The following is a 20,634-nucleotide window of genomic DNA, read 5'->3' on the forward strand; positions in this document are numbered from 1 at the left end:
TACATCACTAGAATCTCAGCTCCTGGTGGGAGAGGTATGATTATAGTACATCACTAGAATCTCAGCTCCTAGTGGGAGGGGTATGATTATAGTACATCACTAGAATCTCAGCTCCTAGTGGGAGAGGTATGATTATAGTACATCACTAGAATCTCAGCTCCTAGTGGGAGGGGTATGATTATAGTACATCACTAGAATCTCAGCTCCTAGTGGGAGGGGTATGATTATAGTACATCACTAGAATCTCAGATCCTAGTGGGAGGGATATGATTATAGTACATCACAAGAATCTCAGCTCCTAGTGGGAGAGGTATGATTATAGTACATCACAAGAATCTCAGATTCTAGTGGGAGGGATATGATTATAGTACATCACAAGAATCTCAGCTCCTAGTGGGAGGGGTATGATTATAGTACATCACTAGAATCTCAGATCCTAGTGGGAGGGATATGATTATAGTACATCACAAGAATCTCAGCTCCTAGTGGGAGAGGTATGATTATAGTACATCACTAGAATCTCAGCTCCTAGTGGGAGGGATATGATTATAGTACATCACAAGAATCTCAGATCCTAGTGGGAGGGGTATGATTATAGTACATCACTAGAATCTCAGATCCTAGTGGGAGGGGTATGATTATAGTACATCACTAGAATCTCAGATCCTAGTGGGAGGGGTATGATTATAGTACATCACTAGAATCTCAGATCCTAGTGGGAGGGATATGATTATAGTACATCACTAGAATCTCAGATCCTAGTGGGAGAGGTATGATTATAGTACATCACAAGCAGGGGCGGATTAAGTGCATGATGGGCCCGGGGCTCTCTACCCAACTTGGGCCCCTCCCTCTATTTTAGTTTAGTTGTTTTTTCTATGTGAAGAGGCTGTGGTGCTTCGTGAGCGCCACAGTCTCTTCCTAGGCCATATGACATCACATTCATTGTTACTTGGCCTAGGTGCAGCTCAGTTCCATCTGAGTGGTTGGGGCTGAGCTGCAATACCAAGCACGGTGCTATCAAATGACATTGCTGAACAAAGAGGCTGCGGAGCTTACTGGAACATCGCGGTCTCCTCAAACAGCTTATTGGCCAGGGTGCCAGGAGTCGGACCCCCACCAGTCTCATATTGATGACCTATCCTGAGGATAGTCCATCAATATATAAATCCCAGAGAAACCTTTTACCTTATGCTATCTGTAGTGTTACATAGGACTGCAAAAATACCCAGGAGCCATTGACTCCTAAACTGAAAAATTTAGGAGCAAAATAAAAAAATTTGTTGCCAAATTTTAAATACATACCGTATTTTTTGCTTTATAATATGCACCTGGATGTAAGACACACCCCAGGTTTAAAGGAGGAGAATAATAAAAAAATATTTTCAACCTAAAGGTGGGCTAAAACATGTGCAGTACATGGGTTCATACCTATGGATGAAGGGGGTTATAGTCATATAATATAAACACTGTTAAGTGTACCGTAATTCACCTGTGTTATAACCCCCCCCCCCCCCATCCATAAGAATCTTATAGATGAGGGGACTTATGGTCACATTTAATATACACAGGTCATTATGGTACAATTCCTGGACAGTGTTAATATTAAATGTGAGTATAAGCCCCTTCATCCATAGAAATTCACTAATGCACTGCTGCACATGGGTGTTTTCCTATGAATGAGGGGGGTTATAGTCACATTTAATGCAAACACTTAGGCCAATAATAGTACAGCTCCTGGACAGTGTTTATATTAAATGTGACTATAGCACCACTCATCCTAAAGGGTGCACCCATGTACCCATGCTGGGCATTTGGGTCGGCGTTGGGCCCCCCAGCGATGTCGGGCCCGGGGCTACAGACCCAAACGCCCCAATTAGAATCCGCCACTGATTGTATCTCGGTCCAGTGGAAGCAGATACAATTGAGTGCAGGGTCCGCAGTCAGAAAACGGCGGCCCTAAACATCTACCGCTCCTGCTGGAGCCCCTTCAAACACATGATCAGCGAGGATGCCGAGAGTCAGACCGCCACCGACCTAATACTGATGGCCGATCCTCAGGACAGCGGTAATAATAGTCTTTCATTGGCTTATAACGTTACACTTAACCCAGCCGGTGTAAATACAGGGGGTCGGTGGCAGTATTAACCCTTTAAATAAGATATGCATCCCAAGTGGATCCATTCTGTGTGGATGTGCCCAAAACATATGTGACTACATGTGTCAGCCTAGTGAATGACTACTACTCCCCACAGGCAGCGTGTAAAGAGGCGCAGGCGAGTTGTGGGCATAAATGGCGCAGACACAATGCAGGAGCAGAGGACGTGGCAGGAAATCAATACGGTCTCGCTCCCGCGGCAGGGGTTCAGTCAGCAGTATGGGGTGCGCCACAGTCTTATCTACCTATAGGGAGGTATGTACCGAGCTCCCCCTGGTGGTGGCTGCAGGCAGCCGGACGTTTTCAGCTGAATTTAATAATTACAAATAGGGAGCAATATTCAGACCCCCCCCTTGTGGAAAGCCCAAGGGGAGAAAAAAAATCTGTGTCACGTGTAGCCCACCATGGCAATATATATTTATACACTAAGCCAAGCCTATTACTCCACCCAGTGGCAGCACTGTAAGAATGCCTCATGTATGCCTCTTTATAGTATGATGTACCCTTAGTACTCCTCAAAAAGTATGAGGCCTCCATAAGTGCCCCCTATACAGTATAACACCCCCATAAGTGCACTCCACACATTATGAGGCCCCCTAAGTGCCCCATGCATTCCTAACTTTGAAATAAACCCATCCCATGTTCCCACAAGGAGCGGTGCAAAGCAGGACTGCTCTTCTCCGGTCTACGTAGTCTGTGGCCCAGCACAGCAGGTTCGGTGAGGTCACTGTATCGGGCCCGCCTGCGCTGAACCACTGGCAGCAGCTAAATGGTGGAGCAGGAGGAAGCTGATGGTTCCTTCTTCACCGCTGTGTCCTGAGGATCCACATACAGATGAAGTCGGAATATGCGGCAGCTCTCAGGGACCGGAAGACAGAGCGAAATTAGGGACAGTCCTGCTGGATTGCTGGATCTGGAATGGTCGGAAGGCAAGGTCATACTGTTTATAGGGACACTGTGCTGACACTAATGATGGGGGTCACGCTAACAGTGCTCTTAATGGAGGCACTATGGCTGTTTTTGGGGTGTGGCTGTTACTCCTCGTTGGGGTCTCCTTGTACCATGTGCATAGACCTGAACTGCATAAATAAAAAGGAACCAAAGAACTTAGAAAACCCAGAAAGATTTTATTAACTAAGTTCATTAATAATATAGAAATTCTGGAGATGTTAGTGGAGCTCTGCATCATGGATATCTGGCAGGATGGTGGTCCTCTGCATCATGGATATCTGGCAGGATGGTGGTCCTCTGCATCATGGATATCTGGCGGGATGGCGGTCCTCTGCATCATGTATATCTGGCGGGATGGCGGTCCTCTGCATCATGTATATCTGACGGGATGGCGGTCCTCTGCATCATAGATATCTGGCGGGATGGCGGTCCTCTGCATCATAGATATCTAGCAGGATGGCGGTCCTCTGCATCATGGATATCTGGCGAGATGGCGGTCCTCTGCATCATGGATATCTGGCAGGATGGCGGTCCTCTGCATCATAGATATCTGGCAGGATGGTGGTCCTCTGCATCATAGATATCTAGCAGGATGGTGGTCCTCTGCATCATAGATATCTAGCAGGATGGTGGTCCTCTGCATCATAGATATCTAGCAGGATGGTGGTCCTCTGCATCATAGATATCTAGCAGGATGGTGGTCCTCTGCATCATAGATATCTAGCAGGATGGCGGTCCTCTGCATCATAGATATCTAGCAGGATGGCGGTCCTCTGCATCATAGATATCTAGCAGGATGGCGGTCCTCTGCATCATAGATATCTAGCAGGATGGTGGTCCTCTGCATCATAGATATCTAGCAGGATGGTGGTCCTCTGCATCATAGATATCTAGCAGGATGGCGGTCCTCTGCATCATAGATATCTAGCAGGATGGCGGTCCTCTGCATCATAGATATCTAGCAGGATGGCGGTCCTCTGCATCATAGATATCTAGCAGGATGGTGGTCCTCTGCATCATGGATATCTAGCAGGATGGTGGTCCTCTGCATCATAGATATCTAGCAGGATGGTGGTCCTCTGCATCATAGATATCTGGCAGGATGGTGGTCCTCTGCATCATAGATATCTGGCAGGATGGCGGTCCTCTGCATCATAGATATCTAGCAGGATGGCGGTCCTCTGCATCATAGATATCTAGCAGGATGGTGGTCCTCTGCATCATAGATATCTAGCAGGATGGCGGTCCTCTGCATCATAGATATCTAGCAGGATGGCGGTCCTCTGCATCATAGATATCTAGGCAGGATGGCGGTCCTCTGCATCATAGGATATCTGGCAGGATGGTGGTCCTCTGCATCATAGGATATCTAGCAGGATGGTGGTCCTCTGCATCATAGATATCTAGGCAGGATGGCGGTCCTCTGCATCATAGATATCTGGCAGGATGGCGGTCCTCTGCATCATAGATATCTAGCAGGATGGCTGGTCCTCTGCATCATAGATATCTAGCAGGATGGTGGTCCTCTGCATCATAGATATCTAGCAGGATGGTGGTCCTCTGCATCATAGATATCTAGCAGGATGGTGGTCCTCTGCATCATAGATATCTAGCAGGATGGTGGTCCTCTGCATCATAGATATCTAGCAGGATGGTGGTCCTCTGCATCATAGATATCTAGCAGGATGGTGGTCCTCTGCATCATAGATATCTAGCAGGATGGTGGTCCTCTGCATCATAGATATCTGGCAGGATGGTGGTCCTCTGCATCATGGATATCAGGCAGGATGGTGGTCCTCTGCATCATGGATATCTGGCAGGATGGTGGTCCTCTGCATCATGGAAATCTGGTAGGATGGTGGTCCTCTGCATAATGGATATCTAGCAGGATGGTGCTCCTCTGAACGATGGTGTTCCTCGGGTATGATTAGGTAATTGAATCAGATCTGTGATCCTGTGCTGTATCCGGTGGTAACACATCTGAATGGACCGTGTTATTTGTGTAATCTTCAGCCCATTCATGACCCACAAAACAGATGTTCTTAAAGAGATTCTGGTTTATTTCTTCAATGTCGTTTTTGTAGACTTCACTATAAGGCACAGGAATTGCTTGGTTGAGAAAGTCACTTAGATCATCAGCCGGCAATGTTACTGGGGACTCGCTTCTTCCAGCCTCCAGGTCCGCCCAGTTGATAGATCAAAAAAATGTCTGCTGTGTGGAAGACGCCATACCCGTGGACTAGGAAGGGACACTCGTTGGAAAGCCTTAGGATGTATCTCTCGGTAATGTGGGACTTTAATGACTTGGATTTTGACTGTATCTTAATTGCCACCTGCTCTCTACGGACGACATCTGTCGCCGAGATGACTTTGCCGAACCCACCCTCTCCGAGTATGTGATGGTAGCAAAACTTATCCGCACTTAAAGAGGCGCAAACTCTCTGGAGGCCGGAGCAGGACTGGCTGAGAGCTAGCACAGGTTCCTCATTTTTGTATTTTTTTTCTTACCCTGTCTGGATTCTCTGGTTTTGCTACCGTCAAGTTGCTCGCTTGATCTTTTCCTCTATGGCGGTGATGGACTGGACGGCGTTTTTCCATCTGGTGCTTCTTTTTCGGTCCCGATCCTGGGTCTCTTATGTGGAACTCGCTTTGAATCTTTCTCCTCCTCATTTTCGCCCGCAGCCTCCTCTTTTTTCCTCTCTCTACGTCTTTTCCTGGAGCTCATTGTCAACGATTCCAAAAGACGTTAAAAAATAAAGTCAATTTACATCCAAACTCGCAAATAACACAGAAGTGTCGCGCCAGTTTGAAGTGTCTGGAAAGACTGAGCTTCAGGAGTCTCGGAACTGTAAAAAGGAACTCTATGATGTCATTGGTGATTGTGATGTCATAGTCTACAGGAGGTTGCCAAGTCCTGGTTTGTGATGTCATCTGATTTGCATATTCAGTGGATGAAGGAGGGCACTTGATTGTGATGTCATGGGATTTGCATATTCAGTGGACAGAGGTCAGCAGTGGATTGTGATGTCATGAACTCCATCTTGAAGGGAAGGGGAATGTACAAAGTCTGTGCGGATGAGGCAAACCAAGGCCCATCACTAACATATCTGATCTTATTACACTGGTTTCCAATGGGGGCAACATATAGTAACCACATGCCGGCTCACAAGACCCCGACCCCCTGAACTGAGGTGTTGTGAGGGTATTTTACATAATTAATCCCTCCATGACCAGCCTGTTTAGGGCCCTATTGACCAAGGGATTTTTTAAAAAGAGCTATATTTTTTTTATTTTTCTGTCTATGTAGCCTTATGAGGGTTTGGCTTTTGTAGGACAAGTTGCAGTTTTTAATGGCACCATTTTGAGGTACACATAACTTTCATTAACCCTTTCTGCATGAGAGAAAAAAACAACAATACTAAGTTTTTACATCCTAAATTTTTCATCAATCACAAACAACATGATGAGGTTACTCTCTGGGTCAGTACCGTTACTAAGAATGCCACGTAGGGTGGGTTCACACTAGTGTGTTAGGGATTCCGTTATGGCTTTCCATTATAACATGGTTATAACGGAATCCATAAGACGGAAGGACGACGGATCCGTTCCTCTGCCCATAGACTTCTATTAGGACAGAAAGGAAAATGAATGCATTGGGGACCGCAATTTGCGCTCCCAAATGCACGGGCATCATGTTCAACTTGAATGGGTCCGTGATCCGTCCTACTACATGGTGACCTGAGGAACGTGACTTTCTTCACGCATGTGCCTCAAAAGGTGCAGTCTATTGCAAGCCCCCCATAAAACCATTCCCCATCCCTCCAAGCCAGTAGGCCCTGTGAGGGTCAGGGACAGGTGGCCCACTTCAGCCAAAGCCAAGGAAGAGCTTGTTGTTGCTCTGGCTTCCACCTCAGGTGTTAGCCAAGAGCCTTAGGGTCCTTCTTCTTCTTGGACCGATGAGCTGACAGTTTATCAGGAACGAAGCAGATGCTCCCGATAATCATCAGCATTTACATCCCTCGCCGTATGGGGACAAGAGAGCAATACAGCGACCGCTGGTCCCCATAGAAAGTCATTGTTCCAGTGCAGTAGATCATTGTTTATACTCCACGATCTGCTGAGCAGGAACGATGATTTCTGGTGCTGCCGGAACGACACAATCACCTGACGGTGATCTCTAGTAGCTTATTGGGAATGGGCATTTATAGAAACACTCTTACCTGATAATCTGATAGATCACTGTATTGAATGAAAGGACCCTTAGTCGAGGTGTGGCTCCCCCCCCCCCCAGAGGCGAAAGACAAGGGGTTGAGGGGGGCGAGGAACCTAATGGCCATACACGCCCATCCCCAGACCTCAGGGGATAACCCATAAGGGTGCCGGACCCTGCAAGTCCTTGTGACGGACAATGTGAAAAGTTAACACACAGTGAAACAAAATAAATAAATAAAGTGTGCCTTATAAAAAAAATTATCATCTTGCCCAGCCTGAAGGCCCGAGCAAAGAGAGGTGAGTACGCTTCAAACGTGGGAAAGTGAAGGGAGTCCAAATGTGCCATCAATGGACTCCAACCTCCAGGTCACCACTTCTGGGGCACTTCTCCACCTCGGGCTTTTAAAGGCCATTCAAGTGGCTGTAAATGGGCTGTGTCTGCTGGAGCAGGAGTTCCGGAATTTCAGTGGCTGTGCTCTAACTCATAGAGAAGGGCCCAACACCTCTCACATTGAGGTGCTCCACAACCTGAGGAACATGATCGGATGAGTACAGGATAGATGAGGATTCCCTGGATTTCTCTTCCATCCCAAGAAAATATCTGCAGCGAATACCAGTCACGCTTCGGTGTGGGAGGGAAACACCACACCAGAGCATAGGAGGGAAGGGGGAAACAGGGAATCAGGCCTGAGAACTAGGGAAGGAAGATGGACACCTCCTAGTGAAACCCTAACCAAAATATTAGGGATAGGGCACATGCAGAAAAAAGGGGATGGCTGTCTCTACTCACTTGTCCCAGAGCGCTCCCATAATGAAGCCATGTAGACCCCGGCCTCTCCTGTGGAACATCGCAGGTGGTGCGATGATGTCACCACGCCGTCTACGTCACCATTGATACCCTTTTTCTGTCTACGCTGCTGTATGCTCAATTGTATCCAAGGGTGGATTAAGTGCATATGATGGGCCCGGGGCTCTCTACCCAGACTTGGGCCCCCCCTCTATTTTAGTTTAGTTGTATTTTCTATGTGAAGAGGCTGTGGTGCTTCGTGAGCGCCACAGTCTCTTCCTAGGCCATGTGACATCACATTCATTGTTACTTGGCCTAGGTGCAGCTCAGTTCCATCTGAGTGGTTGGGGCTGAGCTGCAATACCAATCACAGTGCTATCAAATGACATTGCTGAACAAAGAGGCTGCGGAGCTTACTGGAACATCGCGGTCTCCTCAAACAGCTTATTGGCCAGGGTGCCAGGAGTCGGACCCCCACCAGTCTCATATTGATGACCTATCCTGAGGATAGGCCATCAATATATAAATCCCAGAGAAACCTTTACCTTATGCTATCTGTAGTGTTACATAGGACTGCAAAAATACCAGGAGCCATTGGCTCCTAAACTGAAAAATTTAGGAGCAAAATTAATTTTTTGTTGCCAAATTTAAAATACATACCGTATTTTTTGCTTTATAATATGCACCTGGATGTAAGACACACCCCAGGTTTAAAGGAGAGAATAATAAAAAAATATTTTCAACCTAAAGGTGGGCTAAAACATGTGCAGTACATGGGTTCATACCTATGGATGAAGGGGGTTATAGTCATATAATATAAACACTGTTAAGTGTACCGTAATTCACCTGTGTTATAACCCCCCCCCCCCCCCCTCATCCATAAGAATCTTATAGATGAGGGGACTTATGGTCACATTTAATATACACAGGTCATTATGGTACAATTCCTGGACAGTGTTAATATTAAATGTGACTATAAGCCCCTTCATCCATAGAAATTCACTAATGCACTGCTGCACATAGGTGTTTTCCTATGAATGAGGGGGGTTATAGTCACATTTAATGCAAACACTTAGGCCAATAATAGTACAGCTCCTGGACAGTGTTTATATTAAATGTGACTATAGCACCACTCATCCTAAAGGGTGCACCCATGTACCCATGCTAGGCATTTGGGTCGGCGTTGGGCCCCCCAGCGATGTCGGGCCCGGGGCTACAGACGCAAACGCCCCAATTATAATCCGCCACTGATTGTATCTCGGTCCAGTGGAAGCAGATACAATTGAGTGCAGGGTCCGCAGTCAGAAAACGGCGGCCCTAAACATCTACCGCTCCTGCTGGAGCCCCTTCAAACACATGATCAGCGAGGATGCCGAGAGTCAGACCGCCACCGACCTAATACTGATGGCCGATCCTCAGGACAGCGGTAATAATAGTCTTTCATTGGCTTATAACGTTACACTTAACCCAGCCGGTGTAAATACAGGGGGTCGGTGGCAGTATTAACCCTTTAAATAAGATATGCATCCCAAGTGGATCCATTCTGTGTGGATGTGCCCAAAACATATGTGACTACATGTGTCAGCCTAGTGAATGACTACTACTCCCCACAGGCAGCGTGTAAAGAGGCGCAGGCGAGTTGCGGGTATAAATGGCGCAGACACAATGCAGGAGCAGAGGACGTGGCAGGAAATCAATACGGTCTCGCTCCCGCGGCAGGGGTTCAGTCAGCAGTATGGGGTGCGCCACAGTCTTATCTACCTATAGGGAGGTATGTACTGAGCTCCCCCTGGTGGTGGCTGCAGGCAGCCGGACGTTTTCAGCTGAATTTAATGATTACAAATAGGGAGCAATATTCAGACCACCCCCTTGTGGAAAGCCCAAGGGGAGAAAAATAATCAGTGTCACGTGTAGCCCACCATGGCAATATATATTTATACACGAAGCCAAGCCTATTACTCCACCCAGTGCCAGCACTGTAAGAATGCCTCATTTATGCCTCTTTATAGTATGATGTACCCTTAGTACTCCTCAAAAAGTATGAGGCCTCCATAAGTGCCCCCTATACAGTATAACACCCCCATAAGTGCACTCCACACAGTGTGAGGCCCCTTAAGTGCCCCCTATAAATTGTGTGACACCCCCAAAAGTGCACTCCACACATTATGAGGCCCCCTAAGTTCCCCATGCACAGTGATGCTTCCTAACTTTGAAATAAACCCATCCCATGTTCCCACAAGGAGCGGTGCAGAGCAGGACTGCTCTTCTCCGGTCTGCGTCATCTGTGGCCCAGCACAGCAGGTTCGGTGACGTCACTGTATCGGGCCCGCCTGCGCTGAACCACTGGCAGCAGCTAAATGGTGGAGCAGGAGGAAGCTGATGGTTCCTTCTTCACCGCTGTGTCCTGAGGATCCACATACAGATGAAGTCGGAATATGCGGCAGCTCTCAGGGACCGGAAGACAGAGAGCGAAATTAGGGACAGTCCTGCTGGATCTGGAATGGTCAGAAGGCAAGGTCATACTGTTTATAGGGACACTGTGCTGACACTAATGATGGGGGTCACGCTAACAGTGCTCTTAATAGAGGCACTATGGCTGTTTTTGGGGTGTGGCTGTTACTCTGGTTGGGGTCTCCTTGTACCATGTACATAGACCTGAACTGCATGAATAAAAAGGAACCAAAGAACTTAGAAAACCCAGAAAGATTTTATTAACTAAGTTAATTAATAATATAGAAATGCTGGAGATGTTAGTGGAGCTCTGCATCATGGATATCTGGCGTGATGGTGGTCCTCTGCATCATGGATATCTGGCGGGATGGTGGTCCTCTGCATCATGATATCTGGCAGGGATGGCGGTTCCTCTGCATCATGGAATCTGGCGGGAGTGGCGTCCTCTGCATCATTATATCTGACGGGATTGCGGTCCTCTGCATCATGTATATCTGACGGGATGGCGGTCCTCTGCATCATGGATATCTGGCAGGATGGCGGTCCTCTGCATCATGGATATCTGGCAGATGGCGGTCCTCTGCAATCATGGATATCTGGCAGGATGGTGGCCTCTGCATCATAGATATCTAGGCAGGATGGGGGTCCTCTGCATCATAGATATCTAGCAGGATGGTGGTCCTCTGCATCATAGATATCTAGCAGGATGGTGGGTCCTCTGCATCATAGATATCTAGCAGGATGGTGGTCCTCTGCATCATAGATATCTAGCAGGATGGTGGTCCTCTGCATCATAGATATCTAGGCAGGATGGTGGTCCTCTGCATCATAGATATCTAGCAGGATGGTGGTCCTACTGCATCATAGATATCTAGGCAGGATGGTGGTCCTCTGCATCATAGATATCTAGCAGGATGGTGGTCCCTCTGCATCATAGATATCTAGGCAGGATGGTGGTCCTCTGCATCATAGATATCTAGGCAGGATGGTGGTCCTCTGCATCATAGATATCTGGCAGGATGGTGGTCCTCTGCATCATAGATATCTAGCAGGATGGTGGTCCTCTGCATCATAGGATATCTGGCAGGATGGTGGTCCTCTGCATCATAGATATCTATGGCAGGATGGTGGTCCTCTGCATCATAGATATCTGCAGGATGGTGGTCCTCTGCATCATAGATATCTAGCAGGAGGTGGTCCTCTGATCATAGATATAGCAGGATGGTGGTCCTCTGCATCATAGATATCTAGCAGGATGGTAGGTCCTCTGCATCATAGATATCTAGGCAGATGGTGGCCTCTGCATCATAGATATCTAGCAGGATGGGGGTCCTCTGCATCATAGATATCTAGGCAGGATGGGTCCTCTGCATCATAGATATCTAGCAGGATGGGGTCCTCTGCATCATAGATATCTAGCAGGATGGTGGTCCTCTGCATCATAGATATCTAGGCAGGATGGTGAGTCCTCTGCATCATAGATATCTAGGCAGGATGGTGGTCCTCTGCATCATAGATATCTAGCAGGATGGTGGTCCTCTGCATCATAGATATCTAGCAGGATGGTGGTCCTCTGCATCATAGATATCTAGCAGGATCGGTGGTCCTCTGCATCATAGATATCTAGCAGGATGGTGGTCCTCTGCATCATAGATATCTAGCAGGATGGTGGTCCTCTGCATCATAGATATCTAGCAGGATGGTGGTCCTCTGCATCATAGATATCTAGGCAGGATGGTGGTCCTCTGCATCATAGATATCTAGCAGGATGGTGGTCCTCTGCATCATAGATATCTAGCAGGATGGTGGTCCTCTGCATCATAGAAATCTAGCAGGATGGTGGTCCTCTGCATCATAGATATCTAGGCAGGATGGTGGTCCTCTGCATCATAGGATATCTGGCAGGATGGTGGTCCTCTGCATCATAGATATCTGGCAGGATGGTGGTCCTCTGCATCATGGATATCTGGCAGGATGGTGGTCCTCTGCATCATGGAAATCTGGTAGGATGGTGGTCCTCTGCATCATGGATATCTAGCAGGATGGTGCTCCTCTGAACGATGGTGTTCCTCCGGTATGATTAGGTAATTGAATCAGATCTGTGATCCTGTGCTGTATCCGGTGGTAACACATCTGAATGGACGGTGGTATTTGTGTAATCTTCAGCCCATTCATGACCCACAAAACAGATGTTCTTAAAGAGATTCTGGTTTATTTCTTCAATGTCGTTTTTGTAGACTTCACTATAAGGCACAGGAATTGCTTGGTTGAGAAAGTCACTTAGATCATCAGCCGGCAATGTTACTGGGGACTCGCTTCTTCCAGCCTCCAGGTCCGCCCAGTTGATAGATCAAAAAAATGTCTGCTGTGTGGAAGACGCCATACCCGTGGACTAGGAAGGGACACTCGTTGGAAAGCCTTAGGATGTATCTCTCGGTAATGTGGGACTTTAATGACTTGGATTTTGACTGTATCTTAATTGCCACCTGCTCTCTACGGACGACATCTGTCGCCGAGATGACTTTGCCGAACCCACCCTCTCCGAGTATGTGATGGTAGCAAAACTTATCCGCACTTAAAGAGGCGCAAACTCTCTGGAGGCCGGAGCAGGACTGGCTGAGAGCTAGCACAGGTTCCTCATTTTTGATTTTTTTCTTACCCTGTCTGGATTCTCTGGTTTTGCTACCGTCAAGTTGCTCGCTTGATCTTTTCCTCTATGGCGGTGATGGACTGGACGGCGTTTTTCCATCTGGTGCTTCTTTTTCGGTCCCAGATCCTGGGTCTCTTATGTGGAACTCGCTTTGAATCTTTCTCCTCCTCATTTTCGGCCGCAGCCTCCTCTTTTTTCCTCCCTCTACGTCTTTTCCTGGAGCTCATTGTCAACGATTCCAAAAGACGTTAAAAAATAAAGTCAATTTACATCCAAACTCGCAAATAACACAGAAGTGTCGCGCCAGTTTGAAGTGTCTGGAAAGACTGAGCTTCAGGAGTCTCGGAACTGTAAAAAGGAACTCTATGATGTCATTGGTGATTGTGATGTCATAGTCTACAGGAGGTTGCCAAGTCCTGGTTTGTGATGTCATCTGATTTGCATATTCAGTGGATGAAGGAGGGCACTTGATTGTGATGTCATGGGATTTGCATATTCAGTGGACAGAGGTCAGCAGTGGATTGTGATGTCATGAACTCCATCTTGAAGGGAAGGGGAATGTACAAAGTCTGTGCGGATGAGGCAAACCAAGGCCCATCACTAACATATCTGATCTTATTACACTGGTTTCCAATGGGGGCAACATATAGTAACCACATGCCGGCTCACAAGACCCCGACCCCCTGAACTGAGGTGTTGTGAGGGTATTTTACATAATTAATCCCTCCATGACCAGCCTGTTTAGGGCCCTATTGACCAAGGGATTTTTTAAAAAGAGCTATATTTTTTTTATTTTTCTGTCTATGTAGCCTTATGAGGGTTTGGCTTTTGTAGGACAAGTTGCAGTTTTTAATGGCACCATTTTGAGGTACACATAACTTTCATTAACCCTTTCTGCATGGGAGATAGGAAAAAAACAACAATACTAAGTTTTTACATCCTAAATTTTTCATCAATCACAAACAACATGATGAGGTTACTCTCCGGGTCAGTACCGTTACTAAGAATGCCACGTAGGGTGGGTTCACACTAGTGTTAGGGATTCCGTTATGGCTTTCCATTATAACATGGTTATAATGGAATCCATAAGACGGAAGGACGACGGATCCGTTCCTCTGCCCATAGACTTCTATTAGGACGGAAAGGAAAATGAATGCATTGGGGACCGCAATTTGCGCTCCCAAATGCACGGGCATCATGTTCAACTTGAATGGGTCCGTGATCCGTCCTACTACATGGTGACCTGAGGAACGTGACTTTCTTCACCCATGTGCCTCAAAAGGTGCAGTCTATTGCAAGCCCCCCATAAAACCATTCCCCATCCCTCCAAGCCAGTAGGCCCTGTGAGGGTCAGGAACAGGTGGCCCACTTCAGCCAAAGCCAAGGAAGAGCTTGTTGTTGCTCTGGCTTCCACCTCAGGTGTTAGCCAAGAGCCTTAGGGTCCTTCTTCTTGGACCGATGAGCTGACAGTTTATCAGGAACGAAGCAGATGCTCCCGATAATCATCAGCATTTACATCCCTCGCCGTATGGGGACAAGAGAGCGATACAGCGACCGCTGGTCCCCATAGAAAGTCATTGTTCCAGTGCAGTAGATCATTGTTTATACGCCACGATCTGCTGAGCAGGAACGATGATTTCTGGTGCTGCCGGAACGACACAATCACCTGACGGTGATCGCTAGTAGCTTATTGGGAATGGGCATTTATAGAAACACTCTTACCTGATAATCTGATAGATCACTGTATTGAATAAAAGGACCCTTAGTCGAGGTGTGGCTCCCCCCCCCCCAAAGGCGAAAGACAAGAGGTTGAGGGGGGCGAGGAACCTAATGGCCATACACGCCCATCCCCAGACCTCAGGGGATAACCCATAAGGGTGCCGGACCCTGCAAGTCCTTGTGACGGACAATGTGAAAAGTTAACACACAGTGAAACAAAATAAATAAATAAAGTGTGCCTTATAAAAAAAATTATCATCTTGCCCAGCCTGAAGGCCCGAGCAAAGAGAGGTGAGTACGCTTCAAACGTGGGAAAGTGAAGGGAGTCCAAATGTGCCATCAATGGACTCCAACCTCCAGGTCACCACTCCTGGGGCACTTCTCCACCTCAGGCTTTTAAAGGCCATTCAAGTGGCTGTAAATGGGCTGTGTCTGCTGGAGCAGGAGTTCCGGAATTTCAGTGGCTGTGCTCTAACTCATAGAGAAGGGCCCAACACCTCTCACATTGAGGTGCTCCACAACCTGAGGAACATGATCGGATGAGTACAGGATAGATGAGGATTCCCTGGTTTTCTCTTCCATCCCAAGAAAATATCTGCAGCGAATACCAGTCACGCTTCGGTGTGGGAGGGAAACACCACACCGAGCATAGGAGGGAAGGGGGAAACAGGGAATCAGGCCTGAGAACTAGGGAAGGAAGATGGACACCTCCTAGTGAAACCCTAACCAAAATATTAGGGATAGGGCACATGCAGAAAAAAGGGGATGGCTGTCTCTACTCACTTGTCCCCGAGCGCTCCCATAATGAAGCCAAGTAGACCCGGCCTCTCCTGTGGAACATCGCAGGTGGTGCGATGATGTCACCACGCCGTCTACGTCACCATTGATACCCTTTTTCTGTCGACGCTGCTGTATGCTCAATTGTATCCAGGGGCGGATTAAGTGCATGATGGGCCCGGGGCTCTCTACCCAACTTGGGCCCCTCCCTCTATTTTAGTTTAGTTGTTTTTTCTATGTGAAGAGGCTGTGGTGCTTCGTGAGCGCCACAGTCTCTTCCTAGGCCATATGACATCACATTCATTGTTACTTGGCCTAGGTGCAGCTCAGTTCCATCTGAGTGGTTGGGGCTGAGCTGCAATACCAAGCACAGTGCTATCAAATGACATTGCTGAACAAAGAGGCTGCGGAGCTTACTGGAACATCGCGGTCTCCTCAAACAGCTTATTGGCCAGGGTGCCAGGAGTCGGACCCCCACCAGTCTCATATTGATGACCTATCCTGAGGATAGTCCATCAATATATAAATCCCAGAGAAACCTTTTACCTTATGCTATCTGTAGTGTTACATAGGACTGCAAAAATACCCAGGAGCCATTGGCTCCTAAACTGAAAAATTTAGGAGCAAAATTAATTTTTTTGTTGCCAAATTTAAAATACATACCGTATTTTTTGCTTTATAATATGCACCTGGATGTAAGTCACGGTATGGGCAATCGAGGGTTACTCACTTTTCTGAGGAGAACCCTGGGCAGGCATGCGACAGTGAAAGAGAGGCAGACACTAGTTCCTCTGGGGCACACTCTGTAGATAGGGACCAGGCCTGATGGTATGTGAGGTGCCCTGGATGTTGTAGGTGTTTTGAGTGCCTTAGGTAAGGTCCCTTTAAGGATCGTGACGCCAGTGCCTGTAACGGTGGCACACCGGTTTGTAGGAGGATTAATAGAGTACGCAGTTGGTAAACCAAACGTTGCTTTACTTTATGGAAACAGTCCAACTTTATACATACAGTTGCAGTAGATGAAAATAATGCAGTCCTTTCTAGTACAAGTGCACAGCAGGTTTACTTCACAATATGGCAGGTATAATCTTGCAAGATACTTGGAGGGCAAACAGTTAATGCTTTGCAGTACAATGCTGCTCTATCCCCTCAGCTATTCTAGCTGGCTGGATCCCAAGGCCCGGATGCCTAAGTGCTGGCTTGAATCCTTGGTATATAATCCTTCCTCCAGTATTGGCACTTGACTAGATTACAATACCTCCTTTTCCTGGCTGTCTTGTCTGTTGGAAGGGAAAGGTGGCTGCAGGTTCTCTCCCAGGAGGTGCTCTCCTACTACTGGGGTATCTCAACTGAGCTATCCTTAGCCTCAGGAGCTTCAGGCTGACTAGGTGACTCCTCTAGTCCCCTGGAATACACTACACCTCCCCTGTCTGGGCCGTCCTATATAACTAGGGCTCTCTAGCTCCCTCTAACGCCTGGGAGGCTAAACTGCACCCTGACAGGCCTGACACCCAGTTAACACAGGGAAATACATGCACATGACATTCAATGCAATAAGACACATTAACCCCTTTTGTGTAGTGCCCACCTTTACCTAGTGGGACACTACACAATTCCTGGACAGTGTTAATATTAAATGTGACTATAAGCCCCTTCATCCATAGAAATTCACTAATGCACTGCTGCACATGGGTGTTTTCCTATGAATGAGGGGGGTTATAGTCACATTTAATGCAAACACTTAGGCCAATAATAGTACAGCTCCTGGACAGTGTTTATATTAAATGTGACTATAGCACCACTCATCCTAAAGGGTGCACCCATGTACCCATGCTGGGCATTTGGGTCGGCGTTGGGCCCCCCAGCGATGTCGGGCCCGGGGCTACAGACCCAAACGCCCCAATTAGAATCCGCCACTGATCACAAGAATCTCAGCTCCTAGTGGGAGGGATATGATTATAGTACATCACAAGAATCTCAGCTCCTAGTGGGAGGGGTATGATTATAGTACATCACAAGAATCTCAGCTCCTAGTGGGAGGGATATGAATATAGTACATCACTAGAATCTCAGATCCTAGTGGGAGAGGTATGATTATAGTACATCACTAGAATCTCAGCTCCTAGTGGGAGGGATATGATTATAGTACATCACAAGAATCTCAGCTCCTAGTGGGAGAGGTATGATTATAGTACATCACTAGAATCTCAGCTCCTAGTGGGAGGGATATGATTATAGTACATCACAAGAATCTCAGCTCCTAGTGGGAGGGGTATGATTATAGTACATCACTAGAATCTCAGCTCCTAGTGGGAGAGGTATGATTATAGTACATCACTAGAATCTCAGCTCCTAGTGGGAGAGGTATGATTATAGTACATCACTAGAATCTCAGATCCTAGTGGGAGAGGTATGATTATAGTACATCACTAGAATCTCAGCTCCTAGTGGGAGAGGTATGATTATAGTACATCACTAGAATCTCAGATCCTAGTGGGAGAGGTATGATTATAGTACATCACAAGAATCTCAGCTCCTAGTGGGAGAGGTATGATTATAGTACATCACAAGAATCTCAGCTCCTAGTGGGAGGGGTATGATTATAGTACATCACTAGAATCTCAGCTCCTAGTGGGAGAGGTATGATTATAGTACATCACTAGAATCTCAGCTCCTAGTGGGAGGGGTATGATTATAGTACATCACTAGAATCTCAGCTCCTAGTGGGAGAGGTATGATTATAGTACATCACTAGAATCTCAGCTCCTAGTGGGAGAGGTATGATTATAGTACATCACTAGAATCTCAGCTCCTAGTGGGAGGGATATGATTATAGTACATCACTAGAATCTCAGCTCCTAGTGGGAGGGATATGATTATAGTACATCACTAGAATCTCAGCTCCTAGTGGGAGGGGTATGATTATAGTACATCACAAGAATCTCAGCTCCTAGTGGGAGGGATATGATTATAGTACATCACAAGAATCTCAGATCCTAGTGGGAGGGATATGATTATAGTACATCACTAGAATCTCAGCTCCTAGTGGGAGGGATATGATTATAGTACATCACTAGAATCTCAGCTCCTAGTGGGAGGGATATGATTATAGTACATCACTAGAATCTCAGCTCCTAGTGGGAGAGGTATGATAATAGTACATCACAAGAATCTCAGCTCCTAGTGGGAGAGGTATGATTATAGTACATCACAAGAATCTCAGATCCTAGTGGGAGAGGTATGATTATAGTACATCACTAGAATCTCAGATCCTAGTGGGAGGGATATGATTATAGTACATCACTAGAATCTCAGATCCTAGTGGGAGGGATATGATTATAGTACATCACTAGAATCTCAGATCCTAGTGGGAGGGGTATGATTATAGTACATCACTAGAATCTCAGATCCTAGTGGGAGAGGTATGATTATAGTACATCACAAGAATCTCAGATCCTAGTGGGAGGGATATGATTATAGTACATCACAAGAATCTTAGCTCCTAGTGGGAGGGATATGATTATAGTACATCACTAGAATCTCAGATCCTAGTGGGAGGGGTATGATTATAGTACATCACTAGAATCTCAGCTCCTAGTGGGAGGGGTATGATTATAGTACATCACTAGAATCTCAGCTCCTAGTGGGAGGGGTATGATTATAGTACATCACTAGAATCTCAGATCCTAGTGGGAGGGGTATGATTATAGTACATCACTAGAATCTCAGATCCTAGTGGGAGGGGTATGATTATAGTACATGACTAGCATCTCAGATCCCAGTGGGAGGGATATGATTATAGTACATGACTAGCATCTCAGATCCTAGTGGAAGAGGTATGATTATAGTGCATAACTAGAATCTCAGATCCTAGTGGGAGGGATATGATTATAATACATCACTAGAATCTCAGATCCTAGTGGAAGAGGTATGATTATAGTACATAACTAGAATCTCAAATCCTAGTGGGTGGGGTATGATTCTCGGCTCCTGGTGGGAGGGGTTTGATTACTGTATATTACTAGATTCTCAGATACTAGAGAGAGGTGTCTGATTACAGAATATAAATAAATTCTCAGCTCCTTGAGGGAGGGGTCTAATTATTTTATCTCACTGGATATGGGAGGGGTCAGATTGTTTTATAATAATAGACCCAACTCCTTTAGGGAGGGGGGTCTGATTATTGTACATCACTAGAATCTCAGATACTAGGGGGAGAGAACTTATTATAGTTCACTAAAATCTAAAATCCTAGGGCAGGGGTCAGCAACCTTCGGTGCTCCAGCTGTTGTGAAACTACAATTCCCAGCATGCTTCATTCATTCCTATGATATTTCTTAGAAGAGCAAAGAAAGTATGCATGCTGGGAGTTGTAGTTTTACAACAGCTGGAGTGCCGGAGTTTCCTACCCCTGTCCTAGGGAGAGAAATCTGAATATTGTAAATTCTAAGTTCCTATGGGACGGATGAGATTATTGTATTTCACTAGATTCTCAGCTCCTAGGAGGAGGGGTATGATTACTGTATAATCATTAGATCCTCAGCCCCTAAGGGGAGGGGTCATTATTACAGAATCCATTATTGTATATGACGAGATTCTCAGCTCCTAGGAGGAGGGGTCTGATTACTATATATCACTACGTTCTCAGCTCCTAGGGGGACGGGTCTAATTATTGTAAATCACTAAGTTCACAGCTCCTTGGGGGAGGGCCCTTTTCGAATTAGTAACGTAACTGTCCCTTTACGTGCATAAAGCAGAATACAGACATCTAGTCATGTGACACCACCGCTCCCTTATTACATAATGCCAACATTAATATTTAGAATATGCAGCCATCTTGGCTGGGGTTGGGGCGGATATGTAAATTATTTTTGACAGACATCGGGTATCAGTCTCGCACGGACCTCTGTAAAATGTAATTGATGAAAA

General features: G+C 46.5%; 1 protein-coding gene across 2 annotated transcripts in view; it reads right to left on the reverse strand.

The window, feature by feature from the left end:
* Positions 1–20,634, reverse strand: part of PITPNC1 (phosphatidylinositol transfer protein cytoplasmic 1) — a 47,239-nt gene that overhangs the window by 13,886 nt on the left and 12,719 nt on the right. The window lies entirely within an intron of this gene.

The sequence above is a fragment of the Bufo gargarizans genome, chromosome 6 (assembly GCF_014858855.1).
Source record: "Bufo gargarizans isolate SCDJY-AF-19 chromosome 6, ASM1485885v1, whole genome shotgun sequence".
Classification (NCBI taxonomy): Eukaryota; Metazoa; Chordata; class Amphibia; order Anura; family Bufonidae; genus Bufo; species Bufo gargarizans.